The 14,958-nt window shown below is 43.3% G+C and overlaps 1 protein-coding gene across 2 annotated transcripts in view; it reads right to left on the bottom strand.

Annotated features, from left to right (window-relative positions):
• Nucleotides 1-1,377: 1,377 nt before the first annotated feature.
• The window catches only part of Pttg1ip2 (PTTG1IP family member 2), a 40,085-nt gene continuing 26,504 nt past the window's right edge, over nt 1,378-14,958 (bottom strand). The window contains exons 7-8 of one of the 2 annotated variants that reach the window (XR_010066086.1): nt 1,705-1,769; nt 1,378-1,505 (exon numbers count right to left, since the gene is read on the bottom strand). The gene's annotated coding sequence lies outside the window, so the exon portion shown is untranslated. Of the gene's footprint in view, nt 1,506-1,704; nt 1,770-14,380; nt 14,862-14,958 lie in introns of those variants that run through there. The other variant, XR_010066087.1, reaches the window with a different exon arrangement.

Below are 14,958 nucleotides of genomic sequence, written 5' to 3'. Positions count from 1 at the left end.
TGCTCTCCGCCCTGAAGCTCAGCTGACGCCTGTCAGTTTAATACAGACGTGGTACTGCAAGCAGAAAGATGTTCAAATTTTGCATAGTTTGCATAGCAAGTGGAAATTTAAAAAAAGAACAAAACAACAGAAAAACAGTTGCTGCTTTCAGTCTCAGCTTTTTCTGATCATGAGGGATGTGGGAATTCTGGTGGCAGAACATTGACTACCAGGGCACGAGTACATGGAGTGTTGTCAAGACTGGCAGCTACACTCCTCCCAGGTATGTCCATGGCATGACTACCTTGGTCACTATGGCCTCTGTCAAGCATCTATGAGGCAAGAGTAAAAGGAGAGAGCCCCCCTGAAGAAGTTTATCAAGGCACAAGAGCTCCGTGTGACCTTCATGTAGATAACAGGGCACCAGTGACCAGCAGATGGTTATGAGCACAGCCATGCTCACTGAGGGACTCCCTGCCCAGCTGTGACCTCTGCGAGGAGCTCCACTCAGACACACAGACAGAGGGTGGATAGCTGAGCGGAGGAAGATGACGTACGATGTGGTCAGCTACATCTCAGCCTCTGTGTCCAGTGGGACTGAGGGAAGGAGGAGGAGCAGGAGAAAGGACTGTTGCTCGTTCAACTGCCACTCCACGAAACACAGTGCGTTTACTGGAAGCCATCACGTCAAATACTCTCAGAGCTAATAAGTGACTGCTAATGTGGGCAATGTTCATGAAGCAACTGTCAATGGATAAACAGAGTATTATCAAATGGTAATGAAAAAACTATTTAGTATTGACATTAACCTGATATGGTACCAGTCCATTGAAAATCCTCTAATATACTAAACTGTGAAGACCTCTCATACCTTATCTTTTGGAAAAAGAAATATATACATATACATATATATGTATATATATATGTGTGCGTGTGTATGCATGTATGTGTGTATATATGTATGTGTGCTTTAAATGATTCTTGATTTTATTTTTTATTGGATATATTTCTTTATTTGCATTTCAAATGTTATTCCCTTTCCTGGTTTCCTGTCCATAAGCCCCCTATCCCCTCCCCATATGGGTGTTCCCCCCATCTACCCCCTTTAAAATCTCCCAGCATTCCCCTGCACTAGGTGTCCAACCTTGGCAGGACCAAGGGCTTCCCCTGATGCCCCAACAAGGCCATCCTCTGCTACATACGCAGTTGGAGGCCTGAGTCAGCCCATGTATAGTCGTGTGTGTGTGTGTGTGTGTGTGTGTGTGTGTGTGTGTGTGTGTGTGTGTTTAAGGCTATTATTGACTTAATAAAAATTTTATATGAATTATTTAAAATTTACTATTGGATGGAAGCTTTGAGTAATAGAGCCCTTTTATAAAAAAATGAATGTGAACAAAATTAGGAAAAGAGTATTTATTGTCACTATAATGATTGGGAAAATAGTGCGTGACATGATCCTGAGGAAGCCAACAAAGTTGCAGCCATCCTGTGGGGATTGATACAGGAACTGACATCCATAACACTGTCTATACAGAAGCAAGAGTGCAAAGCTTAGCAAACGCATCTGGATGGAGACTACTCAAAACTAAAAGACAAAACAAAACAGAAAAGAAAACCCAAATCTTTTAAATAACGACAAAATCTTGTTCAACCCAATCTAAAATTAGTAGACAAGTAATAAAATACTCTACAAAAAAAAGTTCAATAGAATTAAAAGTCTTTAACCTAAAAGAATTTTGATGTTCAATTATTCTCGAAGAGTTCGTAGATGTTAAAATCCCAATGGGAGCCTGAAAGAAAAAAGACACAGTAATTACTGGACACATACAATGCCATGTTAATTCAAGTTGCGTGTTCTGAGCAGAAGGCTTAAAAGTTCAAGGCAACACGTTCTCTTTTCTTGTGTAGAATTGTAGTATTTTCCAAGCCAGAGTTCATCACTTGAAAACGGTCATGGTCACAATGGTTGTGAAGTCCAATTAGTCACACACACTGGAGTAAATCGAGAAGGTAAAGGCTCTTAAACTACCCAAGAGAACGCGAATGATTTCTTTTCCTTCTGCCAACATGAAAGGGAGGGAGTTAAGTGACAGAAGGATTTACCCAGTCAACCCTGAAGTTTGAGTGCACACTCAGTATAAAACTCCCAGAAAAAAAATCAACAAGGCAAAAGAGAAGCCATCTGTTTCCAATGCAATGGACACACAGCAGCAAAACAGCCATGGCTGCCCCTGAGCGCCATGTCTCCAATTCCAAGGGCAACTGCCCAACCTCATTATCTGATTTCTGATCTCTCTGAAACTCTTCTAAACTATGACCCCATGGCTTTGCTTTTCCTGAAATGTCTGCTTCCAAATAGTTCTCAGTGCGAGTCCAGATGAAAAATCACCCTCCCTATTATCTCAAGGGCAACCTTTAGTTCTGAACCACGTGGTCTGCTATGCCCTTCCCCCTACTCTTCTGGCTGACCCCCATTTCATAGTTTGGGGTGTTTTCATTATTGCATTACTTATGTATAGCAATAGTTTTAATTATGAGATTTTTTTTCATACACATATACAGCAATTTTTGTTCACGTTTACCCCTTTTATTGTACCCTCTTCTTTCCCACAGTCCTCCAAGCAGTCTCATTTCACTTTGATATATTTTTGAAAATCTAGATTTTTGCAGATATGAGAAGATACAAGTGTGCGGCGTTCTGGGCATTGATTAAGCCCCACTCCTTCAGGGGCACCTTCCTGATGATCTCAAGTAGACTACCTTATCCAGGGTCCCCTGATTTCTGTCCCTTCTTGTCCTCCAGGGATGACACAGCTTTCTTTGCATCTTTTTCTTTCCCTTAAATCCACACTAGAAATGATCTGCTCTCCCAGCATAGAGTTTTTCCTGTATTGTCTAAGTTCTATACTTAATGCTTGATGTACAGAAAAACAAAATCAGTAGCTACTCAATCAGTTCCATCCTGCTCCGATCTAGCCCATGCCAGCTTCCTTTATTCTTATCAAAATCACAGCAAAACAAGCTCACTATCTACTCAGTTTTATCATTGATACTCAAATCAATAGGCAGAGGTATAGGCCAGGGTCTGGGAGGGGCCGCTGACGAAATTATTACATGCTGAGTGTAGAAAGTATGTTTCTTGCTTTGTGTGTTACCAGTCTACCACCTCAACCATGTGGACATGCAACCGTCTTACTCCTGACTTCACAGGCAGGGACATGGAGACCTGGAAAAGTTAATAGTGTGCTCAAGACATCATGAAAAGTGAGAGTTCTATATTCTGCAAGGAAAAATGTCGTATCTATGCTGCCATGAATACCAGGGGGGAGGGGGATAACATGAGCTGGGTAATCAAGAGAAAAAAAAATATGTGGGTCAGGGAGGCCAGGCTCATTTGTATGAAGAGGAAAGTTGAGTTAAGCTCTGAGAGAAAAAAGATTAGGATTTTAATGAGTGAACACGAGGAACTGGTTTAAGGGCCCTTATCAGAAAGTAGACAGTGAGAACAAGCCTACACAGGGAAAGCTACTAAAAGAACATGAGAAATGTAAGACAAAAAGAGACCAAAAATGAGTTAAGGTTTGAAGATGACTGTGGTAAGTGCAGTTGACCTGTTTTCTAGTATTACCTCTTACTTCCTAACTGCTTCCGGCCGCCACTGCCAGCTATTATAGAAGCTTTTTGATGACAGGCACGATTAAAATCTCATACTGTCCTAAGCAGGGCAGTGAAAGAAAACTCTGACAACGTCAGCAGGGGAGAAAAAGAAAAGCCAGGGAGACTCAACAGAGGCCAGGCTTGGGTTCAATCAATGCTGAGGGTACAGAGAGAACACAACTCTTGCCTTTAAGGTCCTCGTATTCTGACGAAGACCTGACTGCTGCTATACATTCCTGAAGCAGGGTTAATACAAAAGGTCACAGCTCTCAAATTCTGGAAAAAAATATTTAAAAATTAATACTGGGGCTAGGAAGGTGGTTTGGCTGGTACACTGCTTAGTGTGCAAGAACGCCGACCTGGTTTAGAATTCCCTGCACCATCAAAAACAGTGGCACACACCTAAGCCCAGGGCTGGTGGTTGGAAGGGGCAAGAGGATAGGCAGATCCTTGAGACTCCAAAGGCCAGCTAGTGTAGCTGAAACAGTGAGCTCCAGGTTCAGCAGGGGGTGCTGTCTCAAAAACCAATGTGATGATAGACGAAGACTCCTAACATTGACCTCTGGCCTCTACATATGCACACTCATGCAAATGTACACCCATGTACACCTGAGCACACATGCTCATCCAACACACACACACACACACACACGTACACATGTGTGTACACATACATAACGTTTAGTATAAAAATTAATTCCACAGTGAGAAAGATGACTTAGCCATGAAGGGCTAGGCTCTCAACCCGAAATGCAAAAAAAAATAGTTATTTGTTAGTCATATTTTCAAAAATATTTATGCAAAAAAATTTCAATGCTAAAAAAAGTATTTGCTATGATAATTGAAAATAAAATAGAAAATAAACACTGCACATACTTATAGAGAGCAGGGAGAAGGGTATTTGAACTTACTGATGTGGCTGGGAGAATCCTCTTGGTGAATAATCAAACTCTGTATTCGTTTTTCGTGGTCCCTGCCTGCGGCTTTCTGCAGGGAAATTTCTGGAGCTGAAAAAACAGCTTTTCTCCTCTTTCAGTAGAAAGGAATTACCTTAATTCTCCTTACACACCCGTACCATCTCCCTTAGAAGTTTCTCCCTAATTTCCTAAATAAGTAAATGCACACACACACACTCATACACTCACACACACTCATATACTCACACACACACACTCATACACACACTCTCATACGCACACACACTCATACACACACATACTCATACACTCACACACACAGACACACTCACACACACATACTCATACACTCACACACACTCATATACTCACACACACACACACTCATACACACACTCTCATACGCACACACACTCATACACACACACATACTCATACACTCACACACACAGACACACTCACACACACACATACTCATACACTCACACACACTCATACACTCACATACTCATACACTCACACACACACTCATACACACACACTCATATACACACACTCATACACACACACTCATACACTCACACACACACTCATACACACACTCTCATACGCACACACACTCATACACACACACATACTCATACACTCACACACACAGACACACTCACACACACACATACTCATACACTCACACACACTCATACACTCACATACTCATACACTCACACACACACTCATACACACACACTCATATACACACACTCATACACACACACTCATACACTCACACACACACTCATACACACACTCATACACACACACTCATACACTCATACACACACGCACTCATACACACACACTCATACACACACACTCATATACACACTCATATACACACACTCATACACACACACTCATACACACACACACATACACACACAAATGTCAAAAACGTATAAAAGTACTAATAACAATCATACAACTCTGGAGTGCAAACAGTACCTTAGGAAGCACCAAAGAGAGGAGGAGGCGTGACTTGGTGGCGTGTTCCCTATTCTACCACCTCTAGGCACATATTGCCAGCCCACAGTCTTCCTTCACACAGACCCTGGGCATGGCTTAGATTCCTTTACTGCCCAATGCTTCAGGCAGCCACCATGTTTTAAGATAAAACACTTACCGTGTATGACTGCCATTCTCTTAGTGCACAGGATGCACCCTGTAACTTGAGACCCTCTAGGAAGTTAGTCTATTTTCAGTTGCCATAGAACCTATTATTTGGCACGGTGCTTCTTAGGAGCTTGAAACACGAATAGTTTGAAAGCATTACTGCAGTCCACGAAACAGGCTGTATGGACAGCTCTTGCCTGAGCTACGTGCTCTTCAGCCCCACGCTGACTCACACACTCTAAGAATCCCCCCTCCCAGTTCCCAGCCCCTCAGCAGACCCTGCTGCCTCTTTCCACACTTATAGATTAGGGGTCCTGAAGGACACGGTCTAATTCTTTATGTCTCTGCACAGTCCACAAGCATTCTCACACACATCAAGGACAGCATATGTATCTTTTTCATGTAGGTGCACAGCCTAACTGTCTCCAGGTCCAAACCAGTCTCCCCAAGTCCTTGTTGAAGTTTCAATTTGCACATCTTTCTGTTACCACAAATTCAGTGTAAGAATTTCATTCTTTTGTCTTCTTTACCGGGACCCTCCATCATGGTCCTTGGGAGTGTGATGGGCCTGTGTCGCCATCTAGAAGTACGACATGTGGCCGGGAAATGACTCCACACCCACAAGTGTGAAGAGATAGTGTTACCCCTAGTAAGAAGCTCTGCAGCATGGTGAAGCGGGTTCAGGGAAGTTCTATGAGCTATGGTATCTCTAGTGAACTACAGAAAGTGGAAAGAGGGGAGGCAATTATGTTTCTGAAGTCTCAGCCCTAGATCAGCTGCTCACTGAGGTAGATGCTGAAGCCATGGAAATGCTAAAGTTTCTAGACTTTGGCAGTCTGTCCAACCTGCATACTGCTCAGCCTATAGATGGGACTTATTTCAAAACATCATGTGGAACCATCTGAATCCATTCTGAAATATTTTTAAGGAACCTGAGGACAACTTTAAAAAACAAATACATCCTTGACGTGGAAGATTCTTGCTGAGGCAAGACCCAGGGGAGGACATGTGATGTTTAGAGAGAGTATACATAGGACTCAATGGATAGTGACAACATGCTTGCATAACTGGCTGCATAGTTCTTTGTTGGTCTTGCATCTGAGCTGATCTTTACTTCATTGAGAAAGAGGCACAGCAAAGAACTTCTGGCATTCCTGCTGGTCCTGGTCACTCCCACTGACTCATGCCGATTCTGTGGAGGCCTGGTGGTTTCTGCTGGATCTGCACTGTGGCTGCTTTGTGTTTGGTGACACTTTTGAACTGGACTGCTGGTATCCTGACAGAGATTAAAATCACCCCTAAGAACTACTTCTAAACAGGTTCACATCTTTCCTTGTGGGTTGCCCTGATGCTGTTCGTATTTGATGCTAATTACACTTCCCCAAGAGGGGCTGCCTAGGATGAGGAATGAATCACGTATTCGGGTGACTTCATCAGACCTTTCTCCCCCATTTTAACTTGTAAAATAAAGTCGAGAACCAGTGATTGGGCAGGGAAGGGAGGGTGGAGCTAAAGAGTTGGAGAGAGGGGAGAGGAGGAGAGGAGGTGGTGGAAGGAAGATGGAACTGAAGCATGTTGCCCTTAGAAACCACAAGTTATAAGGGATCGTATAGCTGGGGAATAGAGTGTGTCGTGATAGTTCTGCCCAATCTAGGCACACAGATTGTGGTCATATTAACTGAGTTGTGTTTTCTTCACATGGGCTTATTTAGGTTGAAGAATTTTCTGCAACATTTCCTCACCTCTAAATTTCTAACACCCTTATTTGGTCTTTCTCTTGTGCTCATTTTAATGTCAGGAAGGCTCCTTTTAATTATTCTCCCTGCCTCAACCTCTCCTCTTGACACAGAATCTAAAACTTCCCTGCTTCCCCTCACCTGTCAGCAACAGCATTAAAGCACGCTCTCTTCTTACAAATGTGATTATTTTATCCTTTACCCATTTGAACTGTCACATTCTTTCAAATTAAAGGTTGGATACTGCCATTGCCTGTAAAATAAGGCCTGAGCCCCAAGGTGTAGATTTTGAGATCTACTGCAGATAAAGGCCAAGTGCCTTTCTCAAAGCACAGTGCCATTAATGACAGCACAGGTGCTGGAAGCAGAGTGGCCAGCTGTGTGACAATGGGCAAGGCCGTGTGCCATGGATATTGGCTGAGCTGTCCTATCTGAGTCATCAGGCATCTGAAAACAGGTCCCTGAGCCATGACTATATTGTGTTCCCCAGGAGGGTACTGCAGATTCAGAAGAAAGTGCTACCATTTTCTCTTTTACAGAAAGACGACATAGATAAGGGCTCAGTTTCCCTCTAGGCACAGTGTGGCTAATACTGGGTTTACCTAAGGGGACTCTTGTGAGGACTCAATGATTCATATGCATGTAGCCCTTCGAACAGTGTCCAAAACATGAATCAAGAAGGGCTGCCAGCCTGCATGTGCCTATAATTTAAGTGAGTGGTAGAACTGACTTATACTTGCTCCTGTGTAATCTCTTTTCAGAGCACATTCTGCTTCTTCTTACAACCCCCCACTCCGGTCACAGATGCAATGTCTTCCTGTCAATATGCTATGACCTTCCTTGCTTAGCTGGGATGCCATGGCTGCCCGCTCTAAGCCCTACCTGATCCCGGGTGTACATATTCTCTACCCTTTAACTTATCCCTTGGACACCTCCACATCTCAGTCATGGAACTTACTAGAATACAGTTGGTACTCTATAAACTTGTCCTTGAGTTTTATTTCCCTTGAGGGATTTTTTAAGTGGCTTTTGATGTGCAAAAGCTCTCACAGAATCACAGTGGTATAGTAGGTTCAGAGAGCAAAAGTAGGGTCATTTATAAAGCACCTACTATGAATCAGAAACTAAACCAGTGCTTTACGTATGGCATTCATTTCTCAGACAGCTTTTTTCAATATTTTCTCCTTTCGTTCAGTAGTTTAAGCAATTCTCTTTAATAGCAAACGAAACAAAAAACAGTAGGAGCAAAGGCCCTCTGAGGTCTTCCTGGCTTAGACAGAGTTCTTCCTATTCCGTGGCAGTCAGTACCATGCCTGGCTACTCCCCTGTCTTTTTACCATGCCTGGTTCTCCCCTGCACTTGTTCCATGCTTTGCTCGTCCCCAGACCCAAAGCTGCCAGTCACCAACCGTGCGTTATATCCCAGGGGATTTTCTTACATTGCCCCTCACCTTTCTAGCAAAGCAATTCTTATTATACCCCCATTTCAGGTAAGAAATCAAGGCCTGGAGATATTGGACAACTACTTTAGATGCCTCAGTATTAGTAACTTCCTCGTGTAACTTACCAACACTGATTCTAGGATTCTCCTTCATTAATAGGATAAAATCGTTTATGTAAACATTTTAATATGCAAACAACTGATGAAGAATGTGAGAGATTTAAAATTAATATTTTTCATTATTAATTTAGATGTAGAATCAGAAGTAACCACCAGGTTTTAATTTCATAGAAGAAAATAATTTTAGTAAAGAAGACAACTGGGGAGAGGTTTAATGGGAATTAGTATGGCTGACTGCTAAGAAAGACTGTGTTCTCACAGAAGGAACTACGTTATGAAGGCAATGAAAAAGTCCTTAAAATAGACACGTCATTTAACCTAACATGGCTTGAACATTGCTATTCAATTTTGCCAATGACCATTAATTTGATTCGAAAACCCCTACTGTTTTTTAAAGATTATATGCATACAATTTATATACACCGCAGTATACAATTTATACACATACATACAGATGAAAAAACTGAACAAGTTATTTCCAAATAAGTGATTCTAAAACCGTAGTGCTGGTTATGACAGTGCTAGCTTCTAGAGCTCCCAGAGTAAGTAGAGCTAGCCTGCAATGCATTATAAACGGGTAATTAACATTCACACGGAGGAAGGAAGCTGGTGAGTGGAGTAAGGGAGAATCATTTTATTACTGCTAACCATAAAGCTAGCATTTCAGACAATAATAATCTAATTTACAGAGCCCCGTTAACAAGGCTATTGTTATTCTGCCACTCACCCCATGCCTTTAACTGGCACCATCTACCAGAGAAAACAATAGGTTAGGTCTTTCTTCATGATTTTCAATCACAATTTGTTCATTAGGCTCTGGCATGCTCGGCATATAATTTCATAGCATTTGTTTATCAAAACACAGCCAAGGAAATGGGAAAGGGTTTCTCTCAATTCTACTTCGAGGTAAAATTAATAAGTTATGAGATCACATTTAAATGATCATTTTTTTTTGTCGTCTAAACAAGGTGTCCACAGATCATGGCTCGCACATATACCTTGCATGTGTTTTTAAAAAACAGAACAAACTAAAACCTTGATGGGCTCACAGACACATATCCATTTTTGAATTGTGTACGATGTCTTCTCACTACCACAGCAGTGCAGATATGTCAGGAATTAGAAATCTAATTAAAAGCCTAAAATACTTACTGGCCCTTTAATAGAGACAGTCAGCCAGTTTCACCTCTTATTTTTCTAGGTGAAACGCCATGCCTTCTGGACATGCTCTTCTGTTCTCCATTCTGATTCATTCATCTTGTTTTTAATCTACTTTGCCCAAAACACTCCATTTTAAATATTTTTCGTTTCCTGGTAAACCTCCCATGTCATGTTGGTGTATATTTACCTTTTTAGTATCTGGAACAATTAACTCCGTTCTAAAATTCATTAAACTTGAATATTAAAAAGGTCAGATGTGGCCCAGTTTCTGTGTGAGATTGAATGAAAAGAAAAGTCAACTCAATGATGATGAAAAGGTAACTGGAAGAAATTTAAAGCTTTGGCTAGTGCCCTGGCTAAGGTTTCTACTGTTGCGATGAAACACCATGACCAAAGCAACCTAGAAGGAAAGGGTTTACTTGGCTTACATTTCCACGGCACTGTTCGTCATCAAAGGAAGTAGGGACAGGAATTCAAGCAGGGCAGAAACCTGGAGTAAGTTGCTGAAGCAGAGGTCATGGAAGAGGCAGGCTTACTGTCTTGCTTCCTCGGCCTGCTTTCTAGTAGAACCCAGAACCACATGGGCTTTGCCCCAACACAATGGGCAATCCCTATCAATCACTAATTAAGAAAATACTCTAAGGTTGGAGGGATGGCTCAGGGGCTAAGAGCACAGGCTGCTCTTCCAGATCAATGTCTGCTGCTGCTGTGGGGACCATACCACATTGCTTGTAGTTCTCCTTTGGGGACAAGGCATTCATTCCTCTAGATACCAGACCCATTTTGGAAACTGACCCTGTTGCTGTTAAATTATAAAAAAAAATGCTGTCTTTTACCCCACACTAGGTCTAGCACCCTAGTGCCCCAAGATATCTGAAAGAAATCTTAATCTCAGTCAGCAAAGCCTCTCACCCGCTTTGCTCCATCCCATATCACACTGCCGATGGCTTCTCTCTGAGCCTGGCAGCAATCTCTCTACCCATCTAGTTCCCAAGACGGGTTGCCACCATGCCAGACACACACATCCCAATTCCATGGTGGCCCAGGGTCTCCAGTCAGCGCACATTCTCTTTGATTAAATTGCCACATGAGAGAACACACAACACAATAACCTCCGATTCAATTGATAAGATATAATTGCCCACCTAAACATACAAAGCCCTGTACACATCCATCCCTTAAGAATATGCATAACAACTGCATAACAACCTGTAGATGTGCGGAGAGGAATCTTAACATCCACCTCCATGTTCTCTTGGCTCCTTCTCCTTCCTCTCGCTCCAGTCTCCTCCTCTCTAAAACCTTTCTCCCACCCATCCTTTCTTCTTGTCCAATGACAGGCCTCGTTCTATCTTGTACCTGCCTTCACCTGCATAATGACATCACCCCACACTGACCCCAGTCAGTCTGTGTACTGCATACCACATCTAAAGGCCTTATGGGTTCTAGGCCTATGATTTGTTCTCCCCGACCCCCTTCTTGTCTATATGGCAGTTCAACTCTTCCCTCTACCCGAGTCTGTTTCTGTCTGTGCTTCTCCTGATGGCGCCTTAACTAAAACCTTGCAGGCCTTTGACCTCCTTGGGGAGAGCAGCACTTAGCCTGGCTGTTCCAGCTCTGCTCCTCTCTTACCGTGCTCTCCACCCCAACACCTTGTCTTTCTGCCTCTTTATTCTCCACCCTCCTCCTAGCCCTGCTTCCTACATTGCTAGGTCAATGCATTTTTCCTCAATAGAGTTCATCCTTTCCTTTAAATTTACCAACAAAAAGAAATTACATGGCTAGTTCTTAAATTTGTACGTCTCAATGGCTTAGTCCAAGCTTTCAAAAATATTCCCTTATATGTATTTCCACAGTTTGTAAGTACCTGGTATAATTTTTTAACCTTTTATTATTTGTAAGTTTTACAGCATGCATTCCAATCCCACTCATCCTTTCATATCTGCCCCCTGCCCTTGCGGCCTACCCCCCTCAAAAGGGAAAAAAAAAAAGAACCAAATCATAGACATCTCGTCGTGGAAGCTGTTTGTCCCACAGTATACCCTTTTGTCCCCACATCGTTACTTGCAAATGTTCACTGCAATGAATCCAGTTCGAGGCCTCTGGATTCTGCTACACTCACTATCAATACAGGAGTCTTCTCAGATATCTTGTTGTTGCCTGTGTCATGGGGATCCTGCAGCTTTGGATCTGCAGGACCGGCCCTTTCACATGCTCCAGCAGTTCACTGAAGGGGCGGATTTAGGGATGGGCCAACTCAGCGCCCTGGATCTGGTAGCTGAGTTGGTCAGCCCACCAGCTCTTCTGCACCTGCGCCACCAGGGCGAGCTCTCCAGCACCGCCCAGCTAGCTTACCAAGTTCTGCAACCAGCAAGAGGTAGAACCAGCTCCCTTGCTCTTAGGACCTCTAAGCCAGCGCTTCCACTGCCTCAGCGGGGAACAGGGGAGGGCATCTCCCTCAGGCACAGGCTACCCCATGGCAGGGTGTGATCCAACAGCCGGCTTACCTGTGCCCTCGCCACCACGGCCAGCTCTTACTGTTCTGCCAACCAAGGTGTAAGGCCTATTCTCTGGAGTGCGGCAGATGGTGAAAGGAGAGGCCAGCTCTTTAGAATGTCCAGCCAGTGACTGCAGGACCAGCTTGGCACCCGTGGGTATCTACGTGGTCCCAGGCGGCAGCCCAGACCAGGGATGACCACGTGTTCTCTAGTAGTAACATGAACCACAGACAGAATAGACCCTTGTTAGTGCATGGCTATGGACCCAGACTTGGCCCTCTGTGGAGCACAGGTTGGGGCTTCATCATAACTTCAGACAGTGGGACTGGCTACTCCTTTCCAGCCTTGCATCTGCAGTTCCTCCTCTCTTCCTAACGCTCAAACTGTTTCGCTTCGCTTTCTCTCCCATCTGCCCACCACACACTTGCACATCGTAGTGACTTCCTGTTGTGGGCAGTCCATACTGCTAGCAGGCCTCCGGATGTCTTCCTTTGCCCACAGCGTGTGGAGTGACTCCGGGTGTGATTTTTAAGAGCGATTTACTATTTCAACAAAATACCTAATCAAAAGTACTTAAAGTTATGCCTTCCCTATGATACATTTAGAACTCTTTCCATGGTGGTTTAAGGGGAACTCTAGAGGACTTTTCTGCCCCAGCTTTGTTCTCCCGCAATGGCATTTTTAAATTATTTATTTTTATTGGCGATATGTTTCCGGAGGACAATTTCAAGGATATCCTGCACGCTCCCATATTCCTATTTCACCACGTTCTTCCTTTTCTTTCCTCCCTTACGGTTTCCTTCCCCCACTCTTCTACCTCCACCCTTTCTTGTTACTGTATAGACAGATTTAATGTATATGTATACAATCCAGGATCCAAAAACCCGAGAACACACACAGTAATTGTCTTGTTGAAACTGCCTTATTTTTATTAATACAAAGATTTTTCCCCTCCCACCTACTTTTCAGGAAAAAAAAATCACCTAATTTTGTTGCACATGGCTGAATACAACCGCATTGTACCTGTATTCCACAGTTTCGTTTTGGGAATATTTCATGCGTCTACAGAATATATTCTGATGATCTCCACCCCTCCCTCAGGCTCCCCCGGACCTCCACAGTATGCTTCCCTCATATATAAATATGATCCAAGTAGTGCTGGTCCTATGCACACAGATGCAGGGTCATCCACCGGCATGTGAGCAACCTACCAGTTGTCCGGCCCCTCAAGGGAAAAGGAATCCCCTTTCCTGTGGAGTCATTAATTGCTCCTAGGCTCTCAGATAGGGGTGGGATGCTAGGGACCCTCCCATGCTGAAATTTTGAACTGGCTTGATCTTGTTCAGATCTTGTATGAGTAGCCATGGCTACTTTAGGCTCCTGTCTGCAAGAGTTATGTCATGTCCAGAAGACATTTCACAGCACTCATTCCCATCCTCTACCACACACACACACACACACACACACACACACACACACACACACACACACACACACACAAAGAGAGAGAGAGAGAGAGAGAGGCTTCCGAGTCCATGATGTTCCCTGAGCCTTGATAAGAGTTTGGTATAGATGCCTCATGCACAGCTGAGCATCTGTAGTCACTTATACTCAGCGGTTTGACGTTATCTTCTGCAGTAAGAAGCTTGTCTGACCAAGATTGGGAGCAGCACGTGTCTACTGGTAACAGGACATAAGGGGACATATTCCACAGTTTCTTTATTCATTTGTTGAGGGAGGGAGTAGAGAGTGCAGACGACCAAGATTCGTTTGAATGTACTTTTCAGCTGGATGGTAGAGCAGTCCTATGTTTAGTCTCTTAGGGCCCACCATCTTGGTTTTCATGATGGTTGGTCCAGTTTACAGTCCCACAATCACCCTCCCAGAATCCACTGCCATTTGCTTTCTTAAGCATTTCCAGCCTCTCTGCTCCAATCTCGTCCATTTTAATTTGTATTTCCTTGACGGCTGTTAAGGATGAACGCTTTTCCGTTAGTTTGTTGGACACTTGTGGTTCATCGTTTGAGAACTGTCTATCTCATAAGTCCGCACATTAGAGTGGGTGGGTGTTTCTGGTTATTTAGTTATATTTTAGTTATGTAATTTTAAGTAATTATAAATCTAGTTAGTATAATTAACAATCTTCTGTCATCCGGTACCATTTGATTCAAAACAAAGAGTCCCTGCACAAACAGGAAGAATGAGAGATGCATTTTAAACTCTTAAGACTAAGTTAAAATAAAGCTTGTTCAGCAAACTTTGGGGGAGGATACGGTGGAA

Source organism: Rattus norvegicus, chromosome 4 (genome assembly GCF_036323735.1).
Source record: "Rattus norvegicus strain BN/NHsdMcwi chromosome 4, GRCr8, whole genome shotgun sequence".
NCBI classification, from domain to species: Eukaryota; Metazoa; Chordata; class Mammalia; order Rodentia; family Muridae; genus Rattus; species Rattus norvegicus.
The sequence above is the reverse complement of the archived record's forward strand: the minus strand, read 5'-3'. Positions and strand labels throughout refer to the sequence as shown.